General features: G+C 45.1%; 1 protein-coding gene across 1 annotated transcript in view; it reads right to left on the bottom strand.

The window, feature by feature from the left end:
• Window positions 1-20607, bottom strand: part of LOC121467801 (protein amalgam) — a 338558-nt gene that overhangs the window by 213908 nt on the left and 104043 nt on the right. The window lies entirely within an intron of this gene.

Genomic DNA, 20607 nt, shown 5'->3' with positions numbered 1-20607 from the left:
AACGGTTCCCAACGACTTTGTGTGGATCTCAGGCGTATCAACAAGGTAATAATAAAAGACCATTTTCCGTTGCCCCTGATTGACGACTAGCTTGATCGCTTACAAGAAGCTATGATGTTCAGCACGATTGACTTGAGAAATGGATTTTTTCATGTGCCAGAAGCCGATTCCAGCAAGAAGTACACCTCATTCGTGAACTAAAGCGGGCAGTACCAGTTCCTTAAGGTGCCTTTTGGTTTGTTAAACTCACCTGGAGTGTTTCAGAGACACACGCAGAGGAATCGCTCTTCCTTACATTGGCGATATCATTATTCCAGCAAAGAACGAAAAGGTGGCTGTATCGAACCTCAAAGAAGTTATAGGAACTTGCAGCGACTATGGGCTAGAACTCAACCTAAAGAAATTAGGTCACATCATCGAGAATAGAACAATTTCCCCGACGCCTCAGAAATTCGATGCCGTTTCGAAATTCAAGACTCCACAGAATCTCAAGCAGCTACAGAGTTTTCTGGGTCTTACCGGATACTTTTGAAAGTTTATCTATAACTATGCTCTTATTTCGAAACCCTTGACTGATCTGACTTAAAATAAAGCAAATTTCGTAATTGGTCCAGAAGAAGAGAATGCGATTGAATCCTTAAAAAAGTACTTGACTTCCACCCCTGTTTTGGCAATTTACAACCCGAAGTATGACACCGAGGTACATACAGGGCTATCCACAGCAGCTATACAGAAGCTTAAACAGGCCAACAAGCTGTCCATTGCAGAGCAGCAGCCGCAGCAGAATCAGCAGGAGCTGTTGCTACTCATCCTAACCCTACCTCACATAAAACTAATGCACGTTGTTGCTATAGTTTTCTCAGTAATTTTATTAGAAAAAAAAATTACATAGTATGAATTGCCCTTAAAAAATGTAATAATTATAATAAAAGTTCTTAATTTGCTGTAGTTAAAAGATATTAAAGAGAAAAATTATAGGCAAGAGATCAATATTGCTGCTGAGAGCCGATGAAAACTTATAGTGAACGTAAAAAAACAAAAAAAAATTGGCGAAATAAATAATATGTGGATGTGCTCAGTATATGTGTAATCCCGCAGTTTAAACGCGCAAATGCAGTCAATAAAATATTAACAAAAGTAACAGTTGCCGAATCAAAACTAGATGCTTTAAATAGAACCGACGACCATATAACTAAATAAACATGTACAAGAAGCCTATTTGTCAGACGATCCGAAGCCAAAGATCTTTCGCGGCCGGAGTAAATGGACTGTAAGTTACTTTTATCATACCTTGTTTCATTATTTCCTTTATTTAGTTATTTCGTCACTGGTCAAACCGAATAAAGTTTACGATGCTTGTTTGAGCATTTACGCTGTATTTCTGACCGTTGCTTGCAAGTTCTAAAAATCTGTTTAAATAAACGAGGGCCGATACAAAGGTTTCCCTCAAGATTTACACGTGCAGTCATTTGTAAATTTAAAAACCTGAAATCTTTATAATCATCATATACTATTTACCAATGTTGTGTTCCGAAGAAATAAGAAGACACGATCGGGTTGAGGTCAAATATGCAAGTGATTTTATTCGGCTCCCTTCGCAGTCTTTTATACATGCTTTCAGTGTGTTAGTGTAGTGCGTGTACATGTTATAAGCTGATGCAATAGGAACAGAGTTTTCATAAGAAGGGCTGATACCAGAAAATCACTTTTAAGAAGTATGATGCATATTCTTTTGAATTTACGATACTCACATCTCTCCCCTAAAATTAAATATTGTTAGTAGTCTTACGCTCTAAAATCTGGGCGCTGATAGTGATTGACTCCTTGGCGTGGTCGAGTACTGCTTCTGATTGGAATGCTCGATCGGCGTGGCTGTGGCGCTTGGTGGTTATCTTGCCGGGATGCTGCAGCTACTTTGATGCAAATGCTATTGGCTTTTTCTTGCCATCTGGATGAATGTGTGATAAAACTACACCAATGCCGAGGGAAGATCCATCAGTGGCCAAAACGAGCGGAAGATCCTCGTTGAAGTGTGCTAGCTCAGTAGGGTCCAGAATATGTCGTTTTAATGCTGTGAAAGCCTGCTGTTGGTCAGGGCCAAACATGAATGGAATGTTCATTCTACGAAGTTGATTTAAAGGTGCAGCAAACTAGGAGTAATTTGGAAAGAAATTGCAGTAATAGTTCACAAGTGCTGTAGATTGGAGGGCGCCTTTAGCTCCTTGACGGCTTCTAGTCCCAGAAGGATGCCCTTGACACTGGCTGTTCTCCCAAGACACTCAATCCCGTCCCTTAGAAAGAAACATTTTTTTTCTTATTCTTTTTTCAATTTTGGAAAAATGCGTGACATGGCGGATCTGGTGTAACAAAGACTCGATGTCCAAATGAGAATTGACACCAGTAACGACCCTGTTTCGAGAGGCGGTATAGCTCGCCCGGCGAGCTAGAAAAAACAACGGCGATGTATCGATACATCGATGTTTTTCGAAAATCGGGAAACATCGAGGTTTCAAAACATCGATGTTCGATGTTTCCTCTTTACCCATCACTACTTGGCAGGAAAAAATCTTGAGCACGTTTTTTGTAAGAAACTTAAGTAAATAAATTATAGATTACAGTCTGATTCCGAAAGTTTGATATTGGTGTTGGCGGCGCCCAGAAATGGAGAAGGCTTTGAAAGAGCAGAATAACAATGGTAATTAGAGCTATTATTTACAATCATATGATTTGCAATGTAACTTTTGTCCAATATAGTTGCCTGTCAAGAGGAAGAAAGCGACAGTACGGTCCCAAGTAAGCGGAAAAAATATGGGAAGTCTTCTGTGTGGAACTTTTTTAACAAATCGGCTGATGGCAGGACAGCCAAATGTATTAAATGTGGCAAAACGTACCAAACAAGTGGCAATACGACAAACTTGTCTTGCCACTTGAAAAACATTCATCCTAATTTAACAATTAGCGAATTGCCAAAAATACAACAGCCGTTAGTCCTTTCATTTATGGAGAAAAAGTACGAAAAGTCGTCGAACCGAAAACAACAATTGGACAGTGCCTTGTTCTATTATATTACATCAGACTTGCGCCCTTTCATAGTGGTGGAAAATAAAGGCTTCCGCAATTTTGTAAACCTCCTCGATCCAAATATGAATTGCCTTCACGTACGACCTTAAGAAATGTTTCGATGGCAAATGCATACGAAGAAAAGAAGGCCAGGTTGTACGCCTTTTTACAAGACGTCAAGCACTGTGCAATCATTTATTTATCAAGACCTTTTACAAATTTGATTTATTTATGGTATTGATTAATAATATGTGATGGAGAAAAATACATTTTTTCAAAAACACCTTAAAATAATTCGATGTATCGATACATCGATGTTTTTTTCTGAAAAACATCGAAACATCGATGTAGTTAAACATCGATTATTTTCCAGCTCTAGCTCGCCGTGGCCAGGGCTCGAGACAGAAATGTATTTCCTCTTTAGATCGGTGTACCTCCCTTTCCCCAAAAGAATAACAGAAATCGAACGCTACATAGTATGGTTATATTTCAATATTACGGTTGATTAAGACTACGTTCTAACTATAATTATATCGAGTGTGATACTGCTTGATGAGTGGCGTCGGCGCTGCTGAAGGGCCGAGTGTGGTACTGCCTGTTGATATCGACCCTGCGGAAGGGTCGAGTATATCGCAGCTCGTTGAGTATCGCACTGCTTCGTGTGCGGGATCGGCGCTACGGAAGGACCGTGTGTTGCACTGCTTTATGCTGACGATGCACTCTGACTCGATGCACTGCTTGGAGTTGGCGATGCGCGATGGCTGGATGCACTGCTTGGTGTCGCCGCTTCGGAAGGGCCGGTTGTGCACTGCTTGATGTCGTCGTGTCTCGTCGTTCGAGTACTTCGGGTTCGTAGTTTGGATTTTTCTAGATTTCTGGATGGTGCCTGTCTTGCGACCGGAGCCGCCCTGGTCTGTCTTCGGTCTCCAGCTGGACCTGCCACGTCCACGGACCCGAGTATGATGACTCGACGCTGCTGATTTAGGTTCTTCAGGTTTTCCCTGTATTTCTTGAGAGAGCTTTTTAGTTTTTTGTCCATTCTGAAATAGGAAATGCTTTTTGTGATCAGTTCGGGAGATATCTCTTTATTCTACTTCGTTATCTACTACAGGTTTCAGTTCGTTAATGTAAGCTCTGTGTGTATTTCCTGTCACCGTATGTCTTATTGTCGCTATAACTGTTGAAACTGAACCCGTCACTTTGAATGGGCCTTCGTATTTCGGTGCTAACTATGCTGCAAACCCAATAGCTGCCTTTGACAATGGGTGTTGTTGTTATTGATGGCCATTGCTATTTCGGGAAGCCAGTCGTCCGACCGTGTCTTTTCGGTTCCGGAGAATTAAGCTATTACAGTCTATATTGTCCTATTTGCCCTCTCGGCCGGGTTCGCTTGCGGGGTGTATGGTGCTGTTAACTGGTGGACGATTCCCCATTTCTGTAACTGTGCTTTAAACCTATTACTCATAAACTGTACCCCGTTGTCCGAGATGAGTTTTTTCGGTCTACCATATCGTGTAAGGATCTGTTCCCGTAATACTTTTAATACGATTTCTGTTGTTGCTTTTCTGACGGCTGCTAGCTCCATCCATTCGGTGAATTTGTCGAACATAACTAGAAGCATGTTATTGTCGTGACTAGACCTCGGTAGTGGAATGCAGAGTGTTTCCCAGGGTTCTTTTGCTATTTCTTGTATGTGTGTCTTGTACCGTTGGCATGTTTCTCAGCGCCTTCTACATTTTTGGGCTGTTAAGTTGTTTGTATGTTTTTGAATTAAGCACTGACACCGTTGCACCAGCATCCATTTGGAAATAAACATTTTTGTTTCCTTCAAACTTTACCAAACTGGAAACATTGTAAATTGTTTGCACTGATTCAATGTTTTTGTTTTGATTTTTGACTTTGGCAGTGTCTTTTTTTGTCTTTGCACTATTTGGACTGGCAAACAATAGCTATGTGTCCCTTTCTAGCACAATTGTGACAGATGGCCTAGCGAAATTTGCAGTGAACGACACGGTTTTGTGTTAATATGGACTCCATCCATTTCTGTTGTTGTTGCATAAGCTGCTGCGAGAATTGTTGCTGTTGAGCCAACAATGTTTCAAAGTTGAACATATTGTTATCAGGCATTGTTTTTTCGTTCGATCTCTACAAATTTAGACTACCGTCACGAAATACACAAAACTACATTTTGCGGCACTTTTTTTCTTCACTTTCCGTTCGATCTCTACGATTTAGACTACCGACACGAACTTTTTTGACTTTTTTCTTAAGAAGACACGATCGGGTTGAGGTCAAAAATTCAAGTGATTTTATACGGCTTCCTTCGCAGTCTTTTATAGATGCTTTGAGTGTGTTAGTATTGTGCGTGTCCATGTTATAAGCTGATGCAATAGGAACAGAGTTCTCATAAGAAGGGCTGATACCAGGAAATAATGTTTAAGAAGAATTATGTTCTTTTTAATTTACGACACATATCAACCTACATGTTTTTTTTTATATAAATGTATATATATAGTAATCATTATTTCTATATATTAATCCCATTCTCTTTCAGCAACATTGAACTCTTTGCCATTTTCGACAAGAAAAAAAATGAAATGAAATTCAGGAGTTAGACAGTTTTTGTATGCATGTAAATTAAACTGAAATTTTCTGAAGCATTAATTTTCAAATTATTTTTTATTGTAACACACAAGAATAAAGAAAATAGAAATAAATTAAATCGAAATGATAGAGAGCTTTTTCTAGAAATAAAATCCACCTATATTTAAAAATTCATTATAGTATTGTTTAACAATTTAAAATCACAAATATGAAAGTATGTATGAATACCGTTTATTTTTTTAAAGTTGAAATAATATGTGGGAGTGAGATTGCATTATTTCCCGAATCCCTCTTATAAAACACCAGCATTCATATGACGACGCCCTAGACAACGAGAGAGGCAGCTAAAACTAAGAAGACGAGTAGATGGTCAAAAGACGCATTCCAAAGGAAGACGAGCCGATGGAAAAGAAGACGACGATCACTACAACGAGATGTGACAACGAGGAGACGAGCAGAGCAACATGCTGACGGGATCGAGTTGAGTAAAGACGTGCTCAAGCGAACGACGTGTGACGACGAGACGACGATTAAAACACAAAGATTTCTTACTATGTTAATTAATATTAATAATCAAACTTATAAATAATAACCTACTTAATAAATAAAGAGAAGTATCCGAGGAAAGCTGAAGGTGAAAGTAAAAAGTGACTAAAGACGACTGTGAAAATAGAATTTTTTTTTCGCAATCTGCAGTTTGGCCAACTTCTCTTTTTCAACGAAGTGAACGATTCAGAGAACGAGAAAACCGGCGAAGAGAAGGAACATGACGAAGACAGCCAAAATGATGATGAAATTAGAAGCGTAATTTCAACAGGAGTAGAAATACCTTCTACAGGTGAAAGGAAGAGAAAGTCGAATTCGCAACGAATCAAGGAAGTTGATATGCTGCGTTTTGCTCTAAGTTTTCGAGACATAGAAGATGGGAGTGATGAAATTCCAGTTAAGGTATGGATAAGCGACTTTGAAGATCAAGCCTTACTTATGGGTTGGAAAGCGCTACAAAAGCTTATCTTCGCCAAAAAGTCACTTAAGGGTGTAGCTAAGATGTTTATATTGAGCGAAAAGGGATTAAATTCGTGGAATGCATTAAAGAAGTCTTTGCTAAATGAGTTCAGGTCGAGAGTATGCAGCAAACAAATACATATGCAGCTAGGAGAGAGCAAGCAACGTGCAAACGAAAATGTGCAAGAATACTTTTATCGCATGAAAGATATTGCATCCCGATTAAATGTTGAGGAAGAAGCTCTTATTCAATATGTGATCGACGGTATCGGCGAACTTTCATTAAATAAATCAATTCTGTACGCTGCTAAAAACATGAACGAATTCAAATTAAAGGACTACTAAACAATAAGTGCAAAATCGTAAGTTCTGGAAGGAAGTGTGAAAGACAAAAACGCTTTTGCAGCAAAAAGTGGTTCAAAAGGTGGCAAAAAGGATGTCGTTTGCTACAACTGTGGTGAAAAGGGACATATTTCTGGTGGCTGCAGCAACAAAGAAAAAGTGTTTCAAGTGCAACAAATTTGGACACATTTCCGAGAATTGTCCACAAAGTGAAACGGCAGTCGAAGAAAGCAAGCCCAAAGCGCGAGCTTTAAGTGAGCACAATGACATGACGAGCAAAGCAGTTTCAATTCAAAATCAGAATTGCGTGGCGCTGTTTGATACGGGCAGCAAGTTTAAGTTTAAGACTTATGCAAGCAGTTAGCTTTAAGGTTTAAAGAGTGCAGTGTATATCTAATTGGATTTGGAAATGCCAATAAGATTAAGTCGATTGGACAGTGTAAGCAAGCAGTATCGATTGACAACAGTGTTTATGACTTGAACTTCTTTATAGTTCCCTGTGATTGTATGGACACTCGTTAGATAATAGGGGAAGAACTGTGCTTGCAAGCAGAAGTATCGTTCAGTCCAAGTGGTTTGCGTGTGCTTAAGTTGAACAATCTTGAAGAAGATGAATTGGAATCCAATTTAATGCAAATCGAAGAAGTGCTTGACAACAAAGAACTCGATATTAATCAATCAGCCAGTGAGTATGCAAAGAAAGAGGTGCGTGAACTAATAACGAAGTACATTCCTTAACCATCGAAGTCAACAAACATTGAAATGAAAATCATTTTAAACGACGAAACCCCAATTTTTTCGCGTCCGCGTAGATTTGCATTCGCTGAAACGAAAGTAATTGACGATCAGACCGATCAGTGGCTCTCAAACGGCGTAATCGAAGAGTCCGACTCTGATTTTACAATCCCGGTAAGAAAAACGACGGTTCCCAACGACTTTGTTTGGATTTCAGGCGTATCAACAAGGTAATAATAAAAGACCATTTTCCGTTGCCCCTGATTGACGACCAGCTTGATCGCTTACAAGAAGCTATGATGTTCAGCACGATTGACTTGTGGAATGGCTTTTTTCATGTGCCAGTAGCGGATTCCAGCAAGAAGTACACCTCATTCGTGACCCAAAGCGGGCAGTCCTTAAGGTTCCTTTTGGTTTGTCAAACTCACCTGGAGTGTTTCAGAGACACATTCATGCGATTTTCCGAACGCTGAATAGCAGAGGAATCGCTCTTCCATACGTTGACGATATCATTATACCAGCAAAGGACGAAAAGGAGACTGTATCGACCCTCAAAGAAATTATAGGAACTTGCAGCGACTATGGGCTAGAACTCAACCTAAAGAAATGTCATTTCCTGCAGATCCGTATTCAGTTTTTAGGTCACATCATCGAGAATGAAACAATTTCCCCGACGCCTCAGAAGATCGATGCCGTTTCGAAATTCAAGACTCCACGGAATCTCAAGCAGCTACAGAGTTTTCTGGGTCTTACAGGATACTTTAGAAAGTTTATCTACAACTATGCTCTTATTTCGAAACCCTTGACTGATCTGACTAAAAATAAAGCAAATTTCGTAATTGGTCCAGAAAAAGAGAATGATTGACTTCCACCCCTGTTTTGGCAATTTACAACCCGAAGTATGACACCGAGGTACATACTGATGCATCAATCGATGGTTTTGGCGCCGTGCTTCTGCAAAAATCACCAGATGACGGCCAATTTCACCCTGTCTACTTCATGAGTAGGAAAAAAACGGATGCTCAGCGAAAATATTCAAGCTACGAATTAGAGATGTTAGCGATTATCGAGGGCATAACAAAGTTCAGAGTGTATCTCGTTGGCATTTCATTCAAGATAATCACAGATTGTAATGCATTCGCGAAGACGCTAGACAAGCAAAGCACTAGGGTTGCACGCAGGGTACTTTTGCTCCAAGAGTACGACTACAAAGTTGAACACCGTTCAGGTTCACGTATGAAGCACTTTGATGCCCTTTTTAGGTACCCAATAATGACGATCGTTGACGACTCCATTGCCCTTGGTTTCAAGCAAGCGCAAGAAAAAGATGAACACCTGAAAGCGATTATTAAAATCCTAGAAGACTCCAACTCACCATATGAAAACTATTTTCTGAAGGTCGGTGTCCTGTACAAACTTTTCAAGGACTTTGAACTAATTGTAGTTCCGAAAAACATGCAAAAGCAGATCATTGGTAGAGCACATGACCGAGGACACTTTGCTATTGTAACGTACACACTTAGGTGTACGATACAATTTTTGAATAGTAATAAGTAAGGTTATAGGTATAAGCGACTGATCGTGAATATTAAATATTAAGTTAGTAGTATGTAAGTTATAGGTGTAAGTGACACATAATGAATAATAGATATTAAGTTGAAACTGAATATTAAGCCGTAGTTAAGCTAAGTTCCGAACCCGAGTGGCAACGCCAGCAGGTATTTAGTAAGTACAGAAAATACTAGAAATTAAGAAATATACTAGAAATCCCGAAAGCGGGAAAAAGGGAGCGTGGGGAAGGTGGTCACACACCGATCGAGGGAGGGCTTTCTTGTGTCGGAATGGTAAGACGGGGCGGACGTGTCTCCCGCAGTAATTTTCCGTGTAATTCGAGTAACGCCTCGACCGCGCGACGACAAATGAATAAGGGGCTCTCGTGCCGGAAAAGTAGAACGGAGCGGACGCGCCTCCCTTAACTCGCTTGCCGGATAATTCGAGTTACGCCTCGACCGCGCGAAGGCACGCGGTTCGTGAAGTAGTGGACGAGTGATTGTTTTGAGGTTAGTGTATGCAAAATTCCTATCCGTCAAACAAGGGCGGTGTAGCGGACTCGTAGGAAGACAGTAGATAAATAAAAAGATAATAATAATAATAATAATAATAATAATAATAAAATAGAATAATAAAACAAAGTAAATTCCATGATCGTGATTCTTTTTATTTATAGTAGCCTAGCTCCCTTCCTCGTAGTGCATGTGACCTGTACGTGGACATCCGTCCCGTCCGGTCTAGTATCTTAACCTCACTCCCCGTAGTATTTGGGACCTGTACGTGGACACCCGGCCCGTCTGGTCCAGTATCTTGGTTCCCCACATCGTAGCATTTGAGACCCGACGTGGACACCCATCCCGTTCGGTCTAGTACCTTAGATTCCCCTCCTCGTAGTGCATGTGACCTGTACGTGGACACCCGGCCCGTCTGGTCTAGTACCCTAGTTTTCCTCCTCGTAGCGCATGCGACCGGCACGTGGACACCCGGCCCGTCTGGTCTAGTACAATAGCTTTTCTCTTCGTAGTGCATGTGACCTGCGCGCGGACATCATTCCCGACTGGTCAATCGTACCGCCATCCTTTCTCCTCAATCCCCCCTCGTGTCTGACAAATCCTATCCGGTTTGGCCTCGCCCGAAGGTCCAGCCCGGTGGATTTTTGGCATCCGATACATCGAGAACGACTTGCGCGCGACGCAACTCCCCGGTCCTACTCTCGCGAAATAGTATCCTGGCTTGGCCTCGTCCGAAGGTCCAGCCCGGTGAATTTTTGGCCTACGACACGCGGAAAGCGACTTACGTGTCCCAATCGCGGAAGTGATCAGCGGGACTACCCGGCGTCCCCATACTCGCGAAACCGTTCGTCTGGCTTGGCCTCGCCCCAAGGTCCAGCCCGTGGAATTTTTCACCCAGGAGCAAGACACGGCGTGACCAGCTCCGACACCAATTCTCTCTCCCCCGGCGTCTATGAGAACCTTCGGCGTGACTCCCCAAACGACTCATTCACTCGTTGAATGATACTCTCTAGTCCGGTGTTTCGGTGATTTACAAATTTCTTGTAAAGGACTCCTGGATCTGACTGAGATCTGTACCCCGGCCAGAGAGCATCCTTACAAGTGGCGCCCGAGCATGGACACCGAGACTAGCTAGAGAATCACCCAAGTGGCTTAAAGACCCACTGAAGAAAAGGAAGGGTAGAGTCACCCGAACCGATCTCCGGAAGGATCTAGAAGACTTGAGAAGGAAGTTCACACCAAACTAAATCGAAGAGGATAACCAATGATGAGTAACCCTAAGGAATCTGACGGTGAGTACGAAGAAGCCGATTTTTGTTAAGAATCCAGGTATAGGAGTCCGCTGGATATACGCTCGCCGAAAAGACGAACTCAGCGCTCTCGCCCTGGAGTTTGGTTTTAAAGCCGACGGAACCGTCGAGAAGACCAGGAAGGTATTCGCCAACCTCGTCAACACAGGGTCGTTCCCACAGAGCGTGTGGGACCGACTGGCTCAGTTGCAGGAGCAATATAGTAGCCGGGCCCCAAGTCCGAACCCTCCAGGCAGGAACGGTGACACGGGACAGTTCGCAGAATCCCTCACCATTCCCATGACGACCGGAGCCACATCGATCGGGACACCAGCCCGCCATCGGGGGATCCACCCAGGATCGACGCACGGTACCTGGATGCCACCGGTAGACGCCCGCTTACCCGCCGACCTACAAGCACAAGACACACGGAGCAGCACGGCTCCAACTCAACATCTGCTCCCCGAGAAGATGCACAAATGGAATTTACGGTTCGATGGGAGTTCGGATCCGTTGACTCTCATCGCCGCACTCGAGGAAAAGATGATGACTTACAGGATAAACCCGGAGGAGGTACCCCACGTTATGTCCGGGATCTTGGAGGGCCCGGCGGCACGGTGGTTTCGCACGAGCCACCTACAGTCGGCCTCATGGGGAACTCTCAGGAGGGAATTCCTCGACTTCTTCCTACCACCTCGATATTTCGAGCGGTTGGAAGATGAGATACGGACCCACGTGCAGCGGAGAGGAGAGCCTTTCAAGACCTACTTGATCGAGCTCAGAACCAAGATGCAGCAAGCCGGTTATCGAGAAGAGGAAGAATTGTACCGGGCATATGAAAACATGGCTCCAGAATACCGACTGTATATTAAACGCAGTGAATTCGCGACTTTGACACAATTGACCCATATGGCCACAGAATATGAGAGTGTCAAACAACTCGAGACGACTCGACGCGAGCCAAAAGTAACCACAGACCGGAACCAAGAAGAACCTCAACTTCGCCGATCGCCGAACCCATTCCGGAATCCGGTGAATTCAACGCAGACAGGACACGTGACCCATCAGATGATCGGTCAAGGAACCTCTCGAGTAGACATAAGGCGGGCTTGTAATCGGTGTGGAGAGAACGGACATCTCCAAAGGAACTGCTCCAACCCACGTCGGGATTTCTGTTGGGACTGTGGGCGACCAGGAGTTTTAACGATAGAATGTTGCCGTCGAAATGTGTCGGGAAATGGAGAACGCCTCCGCCGGAACCCGGGTGCGGCGGAGACGAACGGAGCAGCAACCCGACCCCAGTAAAACCCCCGTTGAGATTACACGGCGGGCTCATCACAGCAGCGATATAAGTCGGAGGACAACGTGTGCATCGAGGAGTTTCGTCAGTGAAAGTTTTACTCGACTGGCCGCGAGTGCAGACGAGTTACAGGATGTTGTCACTAGAATAGCGTTGGCCGATCGGTCATGTCTGGATGTGACAAAACTCTGGCGAACCTCGGTTACGTTGGCCGGCACTACGGTGCTCTTACCCAAGTTAGTAATGCCCACCATGTTAGATCGTATAATACTTGGAATGGACTTCCTCAAAGTAGCGGGAACTCAGGTGCGATGTGGTCGAGCTACCCTCGACTTGCAAAATGAAGCCCAAGCAGCGGGAGACCATTTTTTACAGCCAGTACTTATAAAGGCGCGGGGCAACCAGGAGAAAACGGTACACCCTGTTGCGGTTGGTGCCCATTTGGGAACTGCCAGGCCAGAAGAAGCAGAGATACCCAGTCCTATTCCTACGCGAACTATAACCCCGAACATCAATGCCGGTGCGCCCATTAGGATGGGGACGGTAGAAGACGAAGAACAGCGACAGAGCACATTATTGAGTACGGTGCAACAAAGCTTCATCGATCGGGAACTGGCCTTATTCGAGAAACTGCACAGGGTGTCTCACGTCGCCGAGCACACCATCGTCATGCGCGACGACAAGCCCGTAAAACAAAGATATTATCCCCGGAACCCCGCGATGCAACATGTCATCGATGCCCAAGTAGACGAACTGCTTCGTGACGGGGCCATCGAACCCTCCAGAAGCCCTCACAGCGCTCCCATCGTATTGGTCAAGAAGAAAACTGGCGATTGGCGCATGTGTATAGATTACCGTCAGTTAAACGCACACTCAGTGCCCGACGCCTACCCAGTCCCGAGAATCAATCACATTCTGGAGAAATTACGCCACGCCCGATATATCTCCACGTTGGACTTGAAGCATGGCTATTGGCAAATTCCCATGGCTAGGGATAGTCGCCAATATACAGCGTTCACGGTCCCTGGGAGAGGATTGTATCAATGGAAGGTCATGCCCTTCGGGTTGCATTCTGCCAGCGCCACGTTTCAACGCGCTAGCTTCGCGACTATCGTGCAACCGATGACCGCGCTACTAAAGAAAGGACGGAAGTGGACCTGGGGACCAGAACAGCAAGCCGCCTTGGAAGAAATTAAAAGATGCCTGACTACTGCTCCCGTATTAGGTTGTCCGGATTTCGACCAGAAGTTCATTTTGCAAACAGACGCGAGTGACGTCGGCTTGGGCGTAGTTTTATCACAGGGCTCCGAAAGTCAAGAGAAGGTCATCGCATACGCTAGCCGCCGATTAACCCCCGCGGAACAAAATTACACTACCACGGAGAAAGAGTGTCTGGCCATAATCTGGGCAATCAGGAAGATGCGGTTCTACCTGGAAGGGTACCGATTCGAGGTCGTTACTGACCATCTAGCCCTCAAGTGGCTAAATTCTATTGAGAGTCCTTCTGGCCGAATAGCGCGTTGGGCGCTAGAATTGCAGCAATTCCAATTCGACGTACGCTACCGACGAGGTAAATTAAACGTCGTGGCCGACGCACTTTCTCGGCAGCCTTGTGAGATACTGCAGGGTGCTGTCGAACTCGAGGACCACTGCGACTGGATCAAAAGGATGAAGGAGCAAATACAGGAGGAACCCGAGAAATTCGCTGACTACATGATCGAAAACGACCAGCTCTACAGGAACATGGGTTACCGAGCGGATGATGAGGACTACTTCCCGTGGAAGCTCTGTGTGCCAACTTCTCGTAGAAGCCGCGTCTTACGTGAATGTCACGATTCCCCGACCGCAGGACACTTGGGAGTCCGAAAAACAATTACGCGTCTGACCCAGAGGTATTTCTGGCCCGGTATGTATCGCGACGCGAAACGCCATGTTCGCCATTGTGAATCTTGTCAAAAGTTTAAGACGGAACAAACCAAAGCGGCAGGTAAGATGCTAACCCGGGTTGTCAACGAACCTTTCGACATTCTCTGCGCGGATTTTGTAGGCCCGCTACCCCGGTCAAAACAAGGAAATACCATGCTTCTGGTGTTTCACGACGTATTTTCAAAATGGATAGAACTGATACCACTCCGGAAAGCCACCGCAGCTCAAGTGCAGAAAGCGTTTCGGGAACGTATACTTGCACGAGTGGGCATTCCGCGGAAGTTCGTGTGCGACAATGGAACCCAATTCACAAGCCGGGTCCTGAAAGACTATTTCACCAAGCTCGGCGTAGAAGTCCAGTACACGGCTCCATATTGTCCACAAGAGAATCCCACAGAAAGGACCAACCGCACTATGAAGACGCTGATATCCCAGCTGTCGGAAGGCGACCAGAGTTCGTGGGATAATATGCTGCCAGAGATATCCCTCGCGATCAATAGCAGTGTATCGGATTCGACGGGTTATAGTCCCGCGTTCCTAACTCAAGGACGGGAACCACGCTTGCCCGCGATGCTGTATGATGAACTGACCCCCGGATCGGCGGTCGTGCATACAGGTCCTGAAGACAAGGCGTCTCACCTCAAAGGCATCTTCGACATCGTACGAGCGAATCTTCAGCGAGCGTCTCAAGACCAGGCGAGACATTATAACCTACGAAGGCGAGAATGGAGACCCACGCTCGGCGGTCAAGTTTGGCTGCGTCAGCATCCCTTATCGAAAGCAGCCGAGGGATTCGCCGCCAAACTTGCTCCCAAGTATGACGGCACTTATACCGTTACGAAGTTCACATCTCCGAACTTGGTACGCCTGCAACGTCCCGGAGATCGACGGCGACGCATCGCCAACATATCCCAGCTCAAACCGTATTACGCAGAAGCCCCTCCGGATAGGATCGACGATAGTATTGTCGGATCGAACGACCCGATACAGTAAGCGGCATACAGCCGCAGAATAGTATAACAACTAGTCTAGTAACCATTATATAAGCCTCGTATAACCATAGTAATAGATTAAGACCGAGTCCTTTGTTAGCTACGCCGTCACGTAGGGAATTCGAAGGTTAGTTTACCGGCGACGGGCGCCTTTTTATCGCGCCACGGGAAGAAAGGGGGGGTGTAACGTACACACTTAGGTGTACGATACAATTTTTGAATAGTAATAAGTAAGGTTATAGGTATAAGCGACTGATCGTGAATATTAAATATTAAGTTAGTAGTATGTAAGTTATAGGTGTAAGTGACACATAATGAATAATAGATATTAAGTTGAAACTGAATATTAAGCCGTAGTTAAGCTAAGTTCCGAACCCGAGTGGCAACGCCAGCAGGTATTTAGTAAGTACAGAAAATACTAGAAATTAAGAAATATACTAGAAATCCCGAAAGCGGGAAAAAGGGAGCGTGGGGAAGGTGGTCACACACCGATCGAGGGAGGGCTCTCTTGTGTCGGAATGGTAAGACGGGGCGGACGTGTCTCCCGCAGTAATTTTCCGTGTAATTCGAGTAACGCCTCGACCGCGCGACGACAAATGAATAAGGGGCTCTCGTGCCGGAAAAGTAGAACGGAGCGGACGCGCCTCCCTTAACTCGCTTGCCGGATAATTCGAGTTACGCCTCGACCGCGCGAAGGCACGCGGTTCGTGAAGAAGTGGACGAGTGATTGTTTTGAGGTTAGTGTATGCAAAATTCCTATCCGTCAAACAAGGGCGGTGTAGCGGACTCGTAGGAAGACAGTAGATAAATAAAAAGATAATAATAATAATAATAAAATAGAATAATAAAACAAAGTAAATTCCATGATCGTGATTTTTTTTATTTATAGTAGCCTAGCTCCCTTCCTCGTAGTGCATGTGACCTGTACGTGGACATCCGTCCCGTCCGGTCTGGTATCCTAACCTCACTCCCCGTAGTATTTGGGACCTGTACGTGGACACCCGGCCCGTCTGGTCCAGTATCTTGGTTCCCCACATCGTAGCATTTGAGACCCGACGTGGACACCCATCCCGTTCGGTCTAGTACCTTAGATTCCTCTCCTCGTAGTGCATGTGACCTGTACGTGGACACCCGGCCCGTCTGGTCTAGTACCCTAGTTTTCCTCCTCGTAGCGCATGCGACCGGCACGTGGACACCCGGCCCGTCTGGTCTAGTACAAAAGCTTTTCTCTTCGTAGTGCATGTGACCTGCGCGCGGACATCATTCCCGACTGGTCAATCGTACCGCCATCCTTTCTCTTCAATCCCCCCTCGTGTCTGACAAATCCTATCCGGCTTGGCCTCGCCCGAAGGTCCAGCCCGGTGGATTTTTGGCATGCGATACATCGAGAACGACTTGCGCGCGACGCAACTCCCCGGTCCTACTCTCGCGAAATAGTATCCTGGCTTGGCCTCGTCCGAAGGTCCAGCCCGGTGAATTTTTGGCCTACGACACGCGGAAAGCGACTTACGTGTCCCAATCGCGGAAGTGATCAGCGGGACTACCCGGCGTCCCCATACTCGCGAAACCGTTCGTCTGGCTTGGCCTCGCCCCAAGGTCCAGCCCGTGGAATTTTTCACCCAGGAGCAAGACACGGCGTGACCAGCTCCGACACCAATTCTCTCTCCCCCGGCGTCTATGAAAACCTTCGGCGTGACTCCCCAAACGACTCATTCACTCGTTGAATGATACTCTCTAGTCCGGTGTTTCGGTGATTTACAAATTTCTTGTAAAGGACTCCTGGATCTGACTGAGATCTGTACCCCGGCCAGAGAGCATCCTTACACTATTAAAAAAACGAAGGCGCTGGTTTGCAACGAGTATTTTATCGAAAACATTGACGAAAAAATACAGCAGTACATCGACTGCTGCATTCCGTGCATTTTGACCAACCGCAAGCGTGGCAAACAGAGGGCTGGTTACATCCATTGCACAAAATGAATTCCCGCTGCATACCTATCACATTGATTTCTTAGGTCCACTAGGCTCCACAAGCAAAAATTACAAGCACATTCTCGCCGTAATCGACTCCTTTACGAAATGGTGTTGGCTTTACCCTACCAAGTCAACCACTGCCAACGAAGTCAAAGCCAAACTACAAGGCCAAAGTTATATATTTGGGAACCCAGCTTGCATTATATCGGACCGAGGCTCAGCTTTTACCGCGCAAGACTATCTTCAGTATTGCGAAGACGAAGGCATAAAGGTGGTGAAATCAACGACAGTCCTACCACGTGTTAACGGACAATTGAAAAGACTGAATGCCATCATTATTTCAGTTCTATCCAAACTGAGTGTGTATGATCCCACAAAGTGGTACAGACACGTCGATCAAGTTCAACAAGCCATTAACTCCACTTCTGAGGTTCTAATCGGAGTCAAAATGAAAAACAAAGATGATAAGAAGCTTCGTGAAATTATCAACAACGAGTCCATAGCCTTGTTTCAGAACACGCACAACGACCTTCGACTCAAGGCAAAAAGTCAAATTTTGAAAATCCAAACCGAAAACAAAAAGACCTACAACTTACTCCGTAAACCTGCAAAGACTTATAAGATTGGTGCACTAGTAGCCATAAAACGAACGCAGTTTGGCGGCGGTCTCAAACTAAAACCGAAATATTTGGGCCCTTACGAAATAACCAAAGTGAAGCACAAAAAGTCGGCAACTCAGATGGACCAAAAATTTCTTCAACCTGTGCAGAGTACCTTAAGCCGTGGACCACCCTCGAAGCCAAAGACGAAACATTCGAGGCGAATGTTTAATCAGAATGGCCAAATGTGGGAGTGAGATTGCATTATTCCCCGAATCCCTCTTATAAGACCCCAGCAACCCCCAGACAACGAGAGAAGCAGCTAAAACTAAGAAGACGAGTAGATGGTCAAAAGACGCTTTCCAAAGGAAGACGAGCCGATGGAAAAGAAGCCGACGATCACTACAACGCGATGTGACGACGAGGAGACGAGCAGAGCAACATATCGAGAGTGCGAGCGGCAGTTGCTGACGGGATCTAGATGAGTAAAGACGTGCTCAAGCGAACGACGTGTGACGACGAGACGACGGTTAAATCAAAACACAAAGATTCAGATTTCTAACTATGTTAATTAATATTAATAATCAAACTTTTAAATAATAACCTACTTAATAAATAAAAACCCCACACATATGCGAGCGGTTATGGCTTTGGAGACTTAAAACAAATTTTAGGCTGCATGGTTGTTTACATGATTGTGCAAAAATTGGATGCAGCAACTCAAGCTATCTGAGAGAAAAGCTTGTATATTGATAGGATTCCAACCGAGTAGGATTTGCTATCGTACCGTGGAGGGCGATGCCAGAATGTGGAGAGCGTCCAGCATGCCTTGGCGTCTAACATGGCCCATGACCAGGCAGCTCCAAGGCCTGCCAGAAGGACGTTGCTTGGTGCCCAAGTCAGCCAGAGTAGTTGCGCCTTTGTGATACTCCTGGACATGGGATATACTCCTGCGGATTCTTCGCCGGCCTGGTTCCTAATCTGCGGCAAAGGGAAGTAAAAAGACTTTCCTTGTGCTTCATTTACCTTAAGACGGGGCACTACACTCGAACTTGCAACTACGGCCATTGCCGCATATGCGTTGGAAAACAACACACGCTACTCCATCTAGGCCCTGATGATTAACCTTTGCAAGTTCCTGCTCATCAAATAAATGCTACATGTTTCCCCGCACCCTCTCAGCTATCTACCTATCTTGCAGCCCACAGATTTCTTTCTGATGTTGTGCTCTTGGCCACCGCTATAGTTCTTGTAGAGAACAAAGCCGGTTCTCTGGTTCCTTGACGATCTCAGCTTCTGGATCTCAGCTACACCTAATTATATCTCACTTCGCACAGGAGTTGCAGTTAAGGAAATATCGTTCAGCAGCTTCGGTATCTGGCCTTTGTGATACAGCTATATCTTTGGAAGAATATACACTCTGCTGCTCTAACAGCGCTTGTTGTGCCAACGATTACGGACAGTTAGCCTAGCTGACATACAGTTTGCTGACCCTGCATTCCGCAGCGCGTTGTTCTGCTATTTTATGACCTGTTATGCGTGTGCCAAATTAAGCTGGTTCATGGATTGCCTCTAATGCAGAAGACTCGTGTTGGCTGGCTTGTGACTGGTGGCGGAGACAGGCTTCGCGGTAATACCTCTTATTTGACATTTCAAAGCTTGGAAAATGGCGATACCCAATTTCATGTCCGATTTGAGGATCTGGTCAGTGGAGTCAGCAAGGAAAATCTGGAGTGTGAGAATCATTTTGTAAAAAAAAAACTCTCGTGTTCCCTCTGGCGCTTACTCCGTTCGCTTGCTATTCAAGCCCCATGCTAAAGACCTTGGCAGTTCCTACACGCAGGCAAATCGGAGGTTTCTTAATCTTGAACGCAACCTGTAAAGGAATCCCCATTTGAAATAGTCAATATGTTGCCTTTATTAAGGAATAGTTTGAGTTAATCCAGAGTAAGCTTCGAGGATGTGGGCCTTTCTAGGGATTTCCTGCCGCACCCTTGTGTTCTAAAGGAGGATAGCACAACAACCAAGCTTCCCTTTTTTTTATGGATCGGCTTTAGCCTCATCCGGATCGACCCTAAATGGGCCCGTTATTTTCATAAAATTTCGTACTTATCAGGTAGCCCTTACTGGCAAATGGCATCTTTATCGTCTCTAGATCTTAAGTCCAAGGCCTGCCTTCGATCGGTTCTGGCCACCATTGCTCGGTTCTATGACCCGCTAGGCCTTATCACAAAGGCCAAGGTATTTCTTCAACAACTCTGCAAGGATAAATCAAATTGGGATAAAAGTTTGCCCTTGGGCCGTAACACCTGCTGGTTCGAAATGTGCAGCAGTTTTCAGAGCGTCCAATGCATATCATTTCCAAGATTTTTGCTTCTTTCAGAAACTGCTGCTGAAATTCATTAATTCTGCGATGCTAGGGAGGAAGCTTACGGAGCCTGCATATGCGTTGTGTCTAGAGGCACTTCTCCCAACAGACATCTCTAATTCTCCAATTTCTGAGTAGCGCCTTTCAAAACGTTAGCTGTACCCAAGCTGAAGTTATGCGGCGCCGTGCTTTTAGCCAAGCTGATGAATGAAGTATGTTAAATAGTCATTTTTATTGCTGGTGTCATTCTTCTGTTGCTCTGACCTGGATCTGTAATGAGCCTCTCAAATTCACCGTCTTCATGGCAAACCGAGTGGAGTACAGGAATGGACTGCAAATATGGAATGGTA

This window comes from Drosophila elegans, unplaced genomic scaffold (assembly GCF_018152505.1).
Source record: "Drosophila elegans isolate 14027-0461.03 unplaced genomic scaffold, ASM1815250v1 contig_753, whole genome shotgun sequence".
Classification (NCBI taxonomy): Eukaryota; Metazoa; Arthropoda; class Insecta; order Diptera; family Drosophilidae; genus Drosophila; species Drosophila elegans.
The sequence above is the reverse complement of the archived record's forward strand: the minus strand, read 5'-3'. Positions and strand labels throughout refer to the sequence as shown.